Here is a 13,121-nt window from a genome sequence, read left to right as displayed (position 1 = left end):
ACCTTCCTGATGGGTGCTGTGAGAAGAGAGCATGGCCTGTATGGTGGGGGACATTCCAGATGGCAGCAGTGAGAAGAGAGCATGGCGTGGGTGGTGGGGGACATTCCTGATGGGTGCAGTCAGAAGAGAGCATGGCCTGTAAGGTGGGGGAACTTACTGATGTGTGCAGTGAGAATGGAGCTCGGCCTGGGTGGGGGCGGACATTCCTGATGGGTGCAGTGAGAAGAGAGCATGGCCTGTATGCTGTGGGACATTCCTGATGGGTGCTGTGAGAAGAGAGCATGGCCTGTATGGTGGGGACTTTCCTGATGGGAGCAGTGAGAAGAGAGCATGGCCTCTATGGTGGGGGACATTCCTGATGGGTGCAGTCAGAAGAGAGCATGGCCTGGGTGGTGGGGGACATTCCTGATGGGTGCAGTGAGAAGAGAGCAGGGCCTGTATGGTGGGGTACATTCCTGATGGGTGCAGTCAGAAGAGAGCATGGCCTGTATGGTGGGGGACATTCCTGATGGGTGCAGTGAGAAGAGAGCATGGCCTGTATGGTGGGGGACATTCCTGATGGGTGCAGTGAGAAGAGAGCATGTCCTGTATGGTGGGGGACATTCCTGATGGGTGCAGTGAGAAGAGAGCATGGCCTGTATGTTGGGGGACATTCCTCATGGCGGCAGTGAGAAGAGAGCATGGCCTGTATGGTGGGGGACATTCCTGATGGGTGCCGTGAGAAGAGAGCATGTCCTGTATGGTGGGGGACATTCCTGATGGGTGCAGTGAGAAGAGAGCATGGCCTGTATGGTGGGGGACATTCCTGATGGGTGCAGTGAGAAGAGAGCATGTCCTGTATGGTGGGGGACATTCCTGATGGGTGCAGTGAGAAGAGAGCATGGCCTGTATATTGGGGGACATTCCTCATGGCGGCAGTGAGAAGAGAGCATGGCCTGTATGGTGGGGGACATTCCTGATGGGTGCCGTGAGAAGAGAGCATGTCCTGTATGGTGGGGGACATTCCTGATGGGTGCAGTGAGAAGAGAGCATGGCCTGTATGTTGGGGGACATTCCTGATGGGTGCAGTGAGAAGAGAGCATGGCCTGTATGGTGGGGGGACATTCCTGATGGGTGCAGTAAGAAGAGAGCATGGCCTGGGTGGTGGAGGATATTCCTGATGGGTGCAGTGAGAAGAGAGCATGGCCTGGGTGGTGGGGGACATTCCTGATGGGTGCTGTGAGAAAAGAGCATGGCCTGTATGGTGGGGGACATTCCTGATGGGTGCTGTGAGAAGAGATCATGGCCTCTATGGTGGAGGACATTCCTGATGGGTGTAGTGAGAAGAGAGCATGGCCTGTATGGTGGGGGACATTCCTGATTGGTGCAGTGAGAAGAGAGCATGGCCTGTATGGTGGGGGACATTCCTGATTGGTGCAGTGAGAAGAGAGCATGGCCTGGGTGGTGGGGGACATTCCTGATGGGTGTATTGAGAAGAGAGCATGGCCTCTATGGAGGGGGACATTCCTTATGGGTGCTGTGAGAAGAGAGCATGGCATGTATGGTGGGGGACATTCCTGATGACAGCAGTGAGAAGAGAGCATGGCGTGGGTGGTGGGGGACATTCCTGATGGGTGCAGTGAGAAGAGAGCATGGCCTGTAAGGTGGGGGACATTCCTGATGGGTGCACTGAGAAGAGAGCATGGCCTGTATGGTGGGGGACATTCCTGATGGGTGCTGTGAGAAGAGATCATGGCCTGTATGGTGGAGGACATTCCTGATGGGTGTAGTGAGAAGAGAGCATGGCCTGTATGGTGGGGGACATTCCTGATGGGTGCAGTGAGAAGAGAGCATGGCCTGTATGGTGGTGGGGGACATTTCTGATGGGTGCAATGAGAAGAGAGCATGGCCTGTATGGTGCGGGACATTCCTGATGGGTGCAGTGAGAAGAGAGTACGGCCTGTATGGTGGGGGACCTTCCTGATGGGTGCTGTGAGAAGAGAGCATGGCCTGTATGGTGGGGGACATTCCAGATGGCAGCAGTGAGAAGAGAGCATGGCGTGGGTGGTGGGGGACATTCCTGATGGGTGCAGTCAGAAGAGAGCATGGCCTGTAAGGTGGGGGAACTTACTGATGTGTGCAGTGAGAATGGAGCTCGGCCTGGGTGGGGGCGGACATTCCTGATGGGTGCAGTGAGAAGAGAGCATGGCCTGTATGCTGTGGGACATTCCTGATGGGTGCTGTGAGAAGAGAGCATGGCCTGTATGGTGGGGACTTTCCTGATGGGAGCAGTGAGAAGAGAGCATGGCCTCTATGGTGGGGGACATTCCTGATGGGTGCAGTCAGAAGAGAGCATGGCCTGGGTGGTGGGGGACATTCCTGATGGGTGCAGTGAGAAGAGAGCAGGGCCTGTATGGTGGGGTACATTCCTGATGGGTGCAGTCAGAAGAGAGCATGGCCTGTATGGTGGGGGACATTCCTGATGGGTGCAGTGAGAAGAGAGCATGGCCTGTATGGTGGGGGACATTCCTGATGGGTGCAGTGAGAAGAGAGCATGTCCTGTATGGTGGGGGACATTCCTGATGGGTGCAGTGAGAAGAGAGCATGGCCTGTATGTTGGGGGACATTCCTCATGGCGGCAGTGAGAAGAGAGCATGGCCTGTATGGTGGGGGACATTCCTGATGGGTGCCGTGAGAAGAGAGCATGTCCTGTATGGTGGGGGACATTCCTGATGGGTGCAGTGAGAAGAGAGCATGGCCTGAATGGTGGGGGACATTCCTGATGGGTGCAGTGAGAAGAGAGCATGTCCTGTATGGTGGGGGACATTCCTGATGGGTGCAGTGAGAAGAGAGCATGGCCTGTATATTGGGGGACATTCCTCATGGCGGCAGTGAGAAGAGAGCATGGCCTGTATGGTGGGGGACATTCCTGATGGGTGCCGTGAGAAGAGAGCATGTCCTGTATGGTGGGGGACATTCCTGATGGGTGCAGTGAGAAGAGAGCATGGCCTGTATGTTGGGGGACATTCCTGATGGGTGCAGTGAGAAGAGAGCATGGCCTGTATGGTGGGGGGACATTCCTGATGGGTGCAGTAAGAAGAGAGCATGGCCTGGGTGGTGGAGGATATTCCTGATGGGTGCAGTGAGAAGAGAGCATGGCCTGGGTGGTGGGGGACATTCCTGATGGGTGCTGTGAGAAAAGAGCATGGCCTGTATGGTGGGGGACATTCCTGATGGGTGCTGTGAGAAGAGATCATGGCCTCTATGGTGGAGGACATTCCTGATGGGTGTAGTGAGAAGAGAGCATGGCCTGTATGGTGGGGGACATTCCTGATTGGTGCAGTGAGAAGAGAGCATGGCCTGTATGGTGGGGGACATTCCTGATTGGTGCAGTGAGAACAGAGCATGGCCTGTATGGTGCGGGACATTCCTGATGGGTGCAGTGAGAAGAGAGTACGGCCTGTATGGTGGAGGACCTTCCTGATGGGTGCAGTGAGAAGAGAGCATGGCCTGTATGTTGGGGGTCATTCCTGATGGGTGCAGTGAGAAGAGAGCATGGCCTGTATGGTGGGGGGACATTCCTGATGGGTGCAGTGAGAAGAGAGCATGGCCTGGGTGGTGGAGGACATTCCTGATGGGTGCAGTGAGAAGAGAGCATGGCCTGGGTGGTGGGGGACATTCCTGATGGGTGCTGTGAGAAAAGAGCATGGCCTGTATGGTGGGGGACATTCCTGATGGGTGCTGTGAGAAGAGAGCATGGCCTGGGTGGTGGGGGACATTCCTGATGGGTTCAGTGAGAAGAGAGCTTGGCCTGTATGCTGTGGGACATTCCTGATGGGTGCTGTGAGAAGAGAGCATGGCCTGTATGGTGGGGACTTTCCTGATGGGTGCACTGAGAAGAGAGCATGGCCTGTATGGTGGGGGACATTCCTGATGGGTGCAGTGAGAAGAGAGCATGCCCTGTATGGTGGGGGACATTCCTGATGGGTGCAGTGAGAAGAGAGTATGTCCTGTATGGTGGGGGACATTCCTGATGGCAGCAGTGAGAAGAGAGCATGGCGTGGGTGGTGGGGGACATTCCTGATGGGTGCAGTGAGAAGAGAGCATGGCCTGTAAGGTGGGGGACATTCCTGATGGGTGCAGTGAGAAGAGAGCATGGCCTGGGTGGTGGGGGACATTCCTGATGGGTGCTGTGAGAAGAGATCATGGCCTGTATGGTGGAGGACATTCCTGATGGGTGTACTGAGAAGAGAGCATGGCCTGTATGGTGGGGGATATTCCTGATGGGTGCAGTGAGAAGAGAGCATGGCCTGGGAGGTGGGGGACATTCCTGATGGGTGCAGTGAGAAGAGAGCATGGCCTGTATGGTGGTGGGGGACATTTCTGATGGGTGCAATGAGAAGAGAGCATGGCTTGTATGGTGCGGGACATTCCTGATGGGTGCAGTGAGAAGAGAGTACGGCCTGTATGGTGGGGGACCTTCCTGATGGGTGCTGTGAGAAGAGAGCATGGCCTGTATGGTGGGGGACATTCCTGATGGCAGCAGTGAGAAGAGAGCATGGCGTGGGTGGTGGGGGACATTCCTGATGGGTGCAGTGAGAAGAGAGCATGGCCTGTAAGGTGGGGGAACTTCCTGATGTGTGCAGTGAGAATGGAGCTCGGCCTGGGTGGGGGCGGACATTCCTGATGGGTGCAGTGAGAAGAGAGCATGGCCTGTATGCTGTGGGACATTCCTGATTGGTGCAGTGAGAAGAGAGCATGTCCTGTATGGTGGGGGACATTCCTGATGGGTGCAGTGAGAAGAGAGCATGGCCTGTATGTTGGGGGACATTCCTCATGGCGGCAGTGAGAAGAGAGCATGGCCTGTATGGTGGGGGACATTCCTGATGGGTGCAGTGAGAAGAGAGCATGTCCTGTATGGTGGGGGACATTCCTCATGGGTGCAGTCAGAAGAGAGCATGGCCTGTATGGTGGGGGACATTCCTGATGGGTGCAGTGAGAAGAGAGCATGGCCTGTATGGTGGGGGGACATTCCTGATGGGTGCAGTGAGAAGAGAGCATGGCCTGGGTGGTGGAGGACATTCCTGATGGGTGCAGTGAGAAGAGAGCATGGCCTGGGTGGTGGGGGACATTCCTGATGGGTGCTGTGAGAAAAGAGCATGGCCTGTATGGTGGGGGACATTCCTGATGGGTGCTGTGAGAAGAGATCATGGCCTGTATGGTGGAGGACATTCCTGATGGGTGTAGTGAGAAGAGAGCATGGCCAGTATGGTGGGGGACATTCCTGATGGGTGCAGTGAGAAGAGAGCATGGCCTGGGTGGTGGGGGACATTCCTGATGGGTGCAGTGAGAAGAGAGCATGGCCTGTATGGTGGTGGGGGACATTTCTGATGGGTGCAATGAGAAGAGAGCATGGCCTGTATGATGCGGGACATTCCTGATGGGTGCAGTGAGAAGAGAGTACGGCCTGTATGGTGGGGGACCTTTCTGATGGGTGCTGTGAGAAGAGAGCATGGCCTGTATGGTGGGGGACATTCCTGATGGCAGCAGTGAGAAGAGAGCATGTCGTGGGTGGTGGGGGACATTCCTGATGGGTGCAGTGAGAAGAGAGCATGGCCTGTAAGGTGGGGGAACTTCCTGATGGGTGCAGTGAGAATGGAGCTCGGCCTGGGTGGGGGCGGACATTCCTGATGGGTGCAGTGAGAAGAGAGCATGGCCTGTATGCTGTGGGACATTCCTGATGGGTGCTGTGAGAAGAGAGCATGGCCTGTATGGTGGGGACTTTCCTGATGGGAGCAGTGAGAAGAGAGCATGGCCTCTATGGTGGGGGACATTCCTGATGGGTGCAGTGAGAAGAGAGCATGGCCTGTATGGTGGGGGACATTCCTGATGGGTGCAGTCAGAGGAGAGCATGGCCTGTATGGTGGGGGACATTCCTGATGGGTGCAGTGAGAAGAGAGCATGGCCTGTATGGTGGGGGACATTCCTGATGGGTGCAGTCAGAGGAGAGCATGGCCTGTATGGTGGGGGACATTCCTGATGGGTGCAGTGAGAAGAGAGCATGGCCTGTATGTTGGGGGACATTCCTGATGGGTGCAGTGAGAAGCGAGCATGGCCTGTATGGTGGGGGACATTCCTGATGGGTGCAGTGAGAAGAGAGCATGTCCTGTATGGTGGGGGACATTCCTGATGGGTGCAGTGAGAAGAGAGCATGGCCTGTATGTTGGGGGACATTCCTCATGGCGGCAGTGAGAAGAGAGCATGGCCTGTATGGTGGGGGACATTCCTGATGGGTGCAGTGAGAAGAGAGCATGTCCTGTATGGTGGGGGACATTCCTGATGGGTGCAGTGTTGAAGAGAGCATGGCCTGTATGTTGGGGGACATTCCTTATGGGTGCAGTGAGAAGGGAGCATGGCCTGTATGGTGGGGGGACATTCCTGATGGGTGCAGTGAGAAGAGAGCATGGCCTGGGTGGTGGGGGACATTCCTGATGGGTGCAGTGAGAAGAGAGCATGGCCTGGGTGGTGGGGGACATTCCTGATGGGTGCTGTGAGAAAAGAGCATGGCCTGTATGGTGGGGGACATTCCTGATGGGTGCTGTGAGAAGAGAGCATGGCCTGGGTGGTGGGGGACATTCCTGATGGGTGCAGTGAGAAGAGAGCATGGCCTGTATGCTGTGGGACATTCCTGATGGGTGCTGTGAGAAGAGAGCATGGCCTGTATGGTGGGGACTTTCCTGATGGGAGCAGTGAGAAGAGAGCATGGCCTCTATGGTGGGGGACATTCCTGATGGGTGCAGTGAGAAGAGAGCATGGCCTGTATGGTGGGGGACATTCCTGATGGGTGCAGTCAGAGGAGAGCATGGCCTGTATGGTGGGGGACATTCCTGATGGGTGCAGTGAGAAGAGAGCATGGCCTGTATGTTGGGGGACATTCCTCATGGCGGCAGTGAGAAGAGAGCATGGCCTGTATGGTGGGGGACATTCCTGATGGGTGCAGTGAGAAGAGAGCATGTCCTGTATGGTGGGGGACATTCCTGATGGGTGCAGTGAGAAGAGAGCATGGCCTGTATGTTGGGGGACATTCCTGATGGGTGCAGTGAGAAGCGAGCATGGCCTGTATGGTGGGGGACATTCCTGATGGGTGCAGTGAGAAGAGAGCATGTCCTGTATGGTGGGGGACATTCCTGATGGGTGCAGTGAGAAGAGAGCATGGCCTGTATGTTGGGGGACATTCCTGATGGGTGCAGTGAGAAGAGAGCATGGCCTGTGTGGTGGGGGACATTCCTGATGGGTGCAGTGAGAAGAGAGCATGGCCTGGGTGGTGCGGGACATTCCTGATGGGTGCTGTGAGAAAAGAGCATGGCCTGTATGGTGGGGGACATTCCTGATGGGTGCTGTGAGAAGAGAGCATGGCCTGGGTGGTGGGGGACATTCCTGATGGGTGCAGTGAGAAGAGAGCATGGCCTGTATGGTGTGGGACCTTCCTGATGGGTGCAGTGAGAAGAGAGCATGGTCTCTATGGTGGGGGACATTCCTGATGGGTGCTGTGAGAAGAGAGCATGGCCTGAGTGGTGGGGGACATTCCTGATGGGTGCAGTGAGAAGAGAGCATGGCCTGTATGGTGGTGGGGGAGATTTCTGATGGGTGCAGTGAGAAGAGAGCATGGCCTGTATGGTGGGGGACATTCCTGATGGGTGCAGTGAGAAGATAGCATGGCCTGTATGGTGGGGGACATTCCTGATGGGTTCAGTGAGAAGAGAGCATGGCCTGGGTGGTGGGGGACATTCCTGATGGGTGTAGTGAGAAGAGAGCATGGCCTCTATGGAGGGGGACATTCCTTATGGGTGCTGTGAGAAGAGAGCATGGCATGTATGGTGGGGGACATTCCTGATGGCAGCAGTGAGAAGAGAGCATGGCATGGGTGGTGGGGGACATTCCTGATGGGTGCAGTGAGAAGAGAGCATGGCCTGTAAGGTGGGGGACATTCCTGATGGGTGCACTGAGAAGAGAGCATGGCCTGTATGGTGGGGGACATTCCTGATGGGTGCTGTGAGAAGAGATCATGGCCTGTATGGTGGAGGACATTCCTGATGGGTGTAGTGAGAAGAGAGCATGGCCTGTATGGTGGGGGACATTCCTGATGGGTGCAGTGAGAAGAGAGCATGGCCTGGGTGGTGCGGGACATTCCTGATGGGTGCTGTGAGAAAAGAGCATGGCCTGTATGGTGGGGGACATTCCTGATGGGTGCTGTGAGAAGAGAGCATGGCCTGGGTGGTGGGGGACATTCCTGATGGGTGCAGTGAGAAGAGAGCATGGCCTGTATGGTGTGGGACCTTCCTGATGGGTGCAGTGAGAAGAGAGCATGGTCTCTATGGTGGGGGACATTCCTGATGGGTGCTGTGAGAAGAGAGCATGGCCTGAGTGGTGGGGGACATTCCTGATGGGTGCAGTGAGAAGAGAGCATGGCCTGTATGGTGGTGGGGGAGATTTCTGATGGGTGCAGTGAGAAGAGAGCATGGCCTGTATGGTGGGGGACATTCCTGATGGGTGCAGTGAGAAGAGAGCATGGCCTGTATGGTGGGGGACATTCCTGATGGGTTCAGTGAGAAGAGAGCATGGCCTGGGTGGTGGGGGACATTCCTGATGGGTGTAGTGAGAAGAGAGCATGGCCTCTATGGAGGGGGACATTCCTTATGGGTGCTGTGAGAAGAGAGCATGGCATGTATGGTGGGGGACATTCCTGATGGCAGCAGTGAGAAGAGAGCATGGCATGGGTGGTGGGGGACATTCCTGATGGGTGCAGTGAGAAGAGAGCATGGCCTGTAAGGTGGGGGACATTCCTGATGGGTGCACTGAGAAGAGAGCATGGCCTGTATGGTGGGGGACATTCCTGATGGGTGCTGTGAGAAGAGATCATGGCCTGTATGGTGGAGGACATTCCTGATGGGTGTAGTGAGAAGAGAGCATGGCCTGTATGGTGGGGGACATTCCTGATGGGTGCAGTGAGAAGAGAGCATGGCCTGGGTGGTGGGGGACATTCCTGATGGGTGCAGTGAGAAGAGAGCATGGCCTGTATGGTGGTGGGGGACATTTCTGATGGGTGCAATGAGAAGAGAGCATGGCCTGTATGGTGCGGGACATTCCTGATGGGTGCAGTGAGAAGAGAGTACGGCCTGTATGGTGGGGGACCTTCCTGATGGATGCTGTGAGAAGAGAGCATGGCCTGTATGGTGGGGGACAATCCTGATGGCAGCAGTGAGAAGAGAGCATGGCGTGGGTAGTGGGGGACATTCCTGATGGGTGCAGTGAGAAGAGAGCATGGCCTGTAAGGTGGGGGAACTTCCTGATGTGTGCAGTGAGAATGGAGCTCGGCCTGGGTGGGGGCGGACATTCCTGATGGGTGCAGTCAGAAGAGAGCATGGCCTGTGTCCTGTGGGACATTCCTGATGGGTGCTGTGAGAAGAGAGCATGGCCTGAATGGTGGGGACTTTCCTGATGGGAGCAGTGAGAAGACAGCATGGCCTGTATGGTGGGGGACATTCCTGATGGGTGCAGTGAGAAGAGAGCATGGCCTGGGTGGTGGGGGACATTCCTGATGGGTGCAGTGAGAAGAGAGCAGGGCCTGTATGGTGGGGTACATTCCTGATGGGTGCAGTCAGAAGAGAGCATGGCCTGTATGGTGGGGGACATTCCTGATGGGTGCAGTGAGAAGAGAGCATGGCCTGTATGGTGGGGGACATTCCTGATGGGTGCAGTGAGAAGAGAGCATGTCCTGTATGGTGGGGGACATTCCTGATGGGTGCTGTGAGAAAAGAGCATGGCCTGTATGGTGGGGGACATTCCTGATGGGTGCTGTGAGAAGAGATCATGGCCTGTATGGTGGAGGACATTCCTGATGGGTGTAGTGAGAAGAGAGCATGGCCAGTATGGTGGGGGACATTCCTGATGGGTGCAGTGAGAAGAGAGCATGGCCTGGGTGGTGGGGGACATTCCTGATGGGTGCAGTGAGAAGAGAGCATGGCCTGTATGGTGGTGGGGGACATTTCTGATGGGTGCAGTGAGAAGAGAGTACGGCCTGTATGGTGGGGGACCTTCCTGATGGGTGCTGTGAGAAGAGAGCATGGCCTGTATGGTGGGGGACATTCCTGATGGCAGCAGTGAGAAGAGAGCATGTCGTGGGTGGTGGGGGACATTCCTGATGGGTGCAGTGAGAAGAGAGCATGGCCTGTAAGGTGGGGGAACTTCCTGATGGGTGCAGTGAGAATGGAGCTCGGCCTGGGTGGGGGCGGACATTCCTGATGGGTGCAGTGAGAAGAGAGCATGGCCTGTATGCTGTGGGACATTCCTGATGGGTGCTGTGAGAAGAGAGCATGGCCTGTATGGTGGGGACTTTCCTGATGGGAGCAGTGAGAAGAGAGCATGGCCTCTATGGTGGGGGACATTCCTGATGGGTGCAGTGAGAAGAGAGCACGGCCTGTATGGTGGGGGACATTCCTGATGGGTGCAGTCAGAGGAGAGCATGGCCTGTATGGTGGGGGACATTCCTGATGGGTGCAGTGAGAAGAGAGCATGGCCTGTATGGTGGGGGACATTCCTGATGGGTGCAGTCAGAGGAGAGCATGGCCTGTATGGTGGGGGACATTCCTGATGGGTGCAGTGAGAAGAGAGCATGGCCTGTATGTTGGGGGACATTCCTGATGGGTGCAGTGAGAAGCGAGCATGGCCTGTATGGTGGGGGACATTCCTGATGGGTGCAGTGAGAAGAGAGCATGTCCTGTACGGTGGGGGACATTCCTGATGGGTGCAGTGAGAAGAGAGCATGGCCTGTATGTTGGGGGACATTCCTCATGGCGGCAGTGAGAAGAGAGCATGGCCTGTATGGTGGGGGACATTCCTGATGGGTGCAGTGAGAAGAGAGCATGTCCTGTATGGTGGGGGACATTCCTGATGGGTGCAGTGTTGAAGAGAGCATGGCCTGTATGTTGGGGGACATTCCTTATGGGTGCAGTGAGAAGGGAGCATGGCCTGTATGGTGGGGGGACATTCCTGATGGGTGCAGTGAGAAGAGAGCATGGCCTGGGTGGTGGGGGACATTCCTGATGGGTGCAGTGAGAAGAGAGCATGGCCTGGGTGGTGGGGGACATTCCTGATGGGTGCTGTGAGAAAAGAGCATGGCCTGTATGGTGGGGGACATTCCTGATGGGTGCTGTGAGAAGAGAGCATGGCCTGGGTGGTGGGGGACATTCCTGATGGGTGCAGTGAGAAGAGAGCATGGCCTGTATGCTGTGGGACATTCCTGATGGGTGCTGTGTGAAGAGAGCATGGCCTGTATGGTGTGGGACCTTCCTGATGGGTGCAGTGAGAAGAGAGCATGGTCTCTATGGTGGGGGACATTCCTGATGGGTGCTGTGAGAAGAGAGCATGGCCTGAGTGGTGGGGGACATTCCTGATGGGTGCAGTGAGAAGAGCGCATGGCCTGTATGGTGGTGGGGGAGATTTCTGATGGGTGCAGTGAGAAGAGAGCATGGCCTGTATGGTGGGGGACATTCCTGATGGGTGCAGTGAGAAGAGAGCATGGCCTGTATGGTGGGGGACATTCCTGATGGGTTCAGTGAGAAGAGAGCATGGCCTGGGTGGTGGGGGACATTCCTGATGGGTGTAGTGAGAAGAGAGCATGGCCTCTATGGAGGGGGACATTCCTTATGGGTGCTGTGAGAAGAGAGCATGGCATGTATGGTGGGGGACATTCCTGATGGCAGCAGTGAGAAGAGAGCATGGCGTGGGTGGTGGGGGACATTCCTGATGGGTGCAGTGAGAAGAGAGCATGGCCTGTAAGGTGGGGGACATTCCTGATGGGTGCACTGAGAAGAGAGCATGGCCTGTATGGTGGGGGACATTCCTGATGGGTGCTGTGAGAAGAGATCATGGCCTGTATGGTGGAGGACATTCCTGATGGGTGCAGTGAGAAGAGAGCATGGCCTGGGTGGTTGGGGACATTCCTGATGGGTGCAGTGAGAAGAGAGCATGGCCTGTATGGTGGTGGGGGACATTTCTGATGGGTGCAATGAGAAGAGAGCATGGCCTGTATGGTGGAGGACATTCCTGATGGGTGCAGTGAGAAGAGAGCATGGCCTGGGTGGTTGGGGACATTCCTGATGGGTGCAGTGAGAAGAGAGCATGGCCTGTATGGTGGTGGGGGACATTTCTGATGGGTGCAATGAGAAGAGAGCATGGCCTGTATGGTGCGGGACATTCCTGATGGGTGCAGTGAGAAGAGAGCATGGCCTGTATGGTGGGGGACATTCCTGATGGGTTCAGTGAGAAGAGAGCATGGCCTGGGTGGTGGGGGACATTCCTGATGGGTGTAGTGAGAAGAGAGCATGGCCTCTATGGAGGGGGACATTCCTTATGGGTGCTGTGAGAAGAGAGCATGGCATGTATGGTGGGGGACATTCCTGATGGCAGCAGTGAGAAGAGAGCATGGCGTGGGTGGTGGGGGACATTCCTGATGGGTGCAGTGAGAAGAGAGCATGGCCTGTCAGGTGGGGGACATTCCTGATGGGTGCACTGAGAAGAGAGCATGGCCTGTATGGTGGGGGACATTCCTGATGGGTGCTGTGAGAAGAGATCATGGCCTGTATGATGGAGGACATTCCTGATGGGTGTAGTGAGAAGAGAGCATGGCATGTATGGTGGGGGACATTCCTGATGGGTGCAGTGAGAAGAGAGCATGGCCTGGGTGGTGGGGGACATTCCTGATGGGTGCAGTGAGAAGAGAGCATGGCCTGTATGGTGGTGGGGGACATTTCTGATGGGTGCAATGAGAAGAGAGCATGGCCTGTATGGTGCGGGACATTCCTGATGGGTGCAGTGAGAAGAGAGTACGGCCTGTATGGTGGGGGACCTTCCTGATGGGTGCTGTGAGAAGAGAGCATGGCCTGTATGGTGGGGGACATTCCTGATGGCAGCAGTGAGAAGAGAGCATGTCGTGGGTGGTGGGGGACATTCCTGATGGGTGCAGTGAGAAGAGAACATGGCCTGTAAGGTGGGGGAACTTCCTGATGTGTGCAGTGAGAATGGAGCTCGGCCTGGGTGGGGGCGGACATTCCTGATGGGTGCAGTGAGAAGAGAGCATGGCC

The sequence above is a fragment of the Hypanus sabinus genome, chromosome 21 (assembly GCF_030144855.1).
Source record: "Hypanus sabinus isolate sHypSab1 chromosome 21, sHypSab1.hap1, whole genome shotgun sequence".
Classification (NCBI taxonomy): Eukaryota; Metazoa; Chordata; class Chondrichthyes; order Myliobatiformes; family Dasyatidae; genus Hypanus; species Hypanus sabinus.
The sequence above is the reverse complement of the archived record's forward strand: the minus strand, read 5'-3'. Positions refer to the sequence as shown.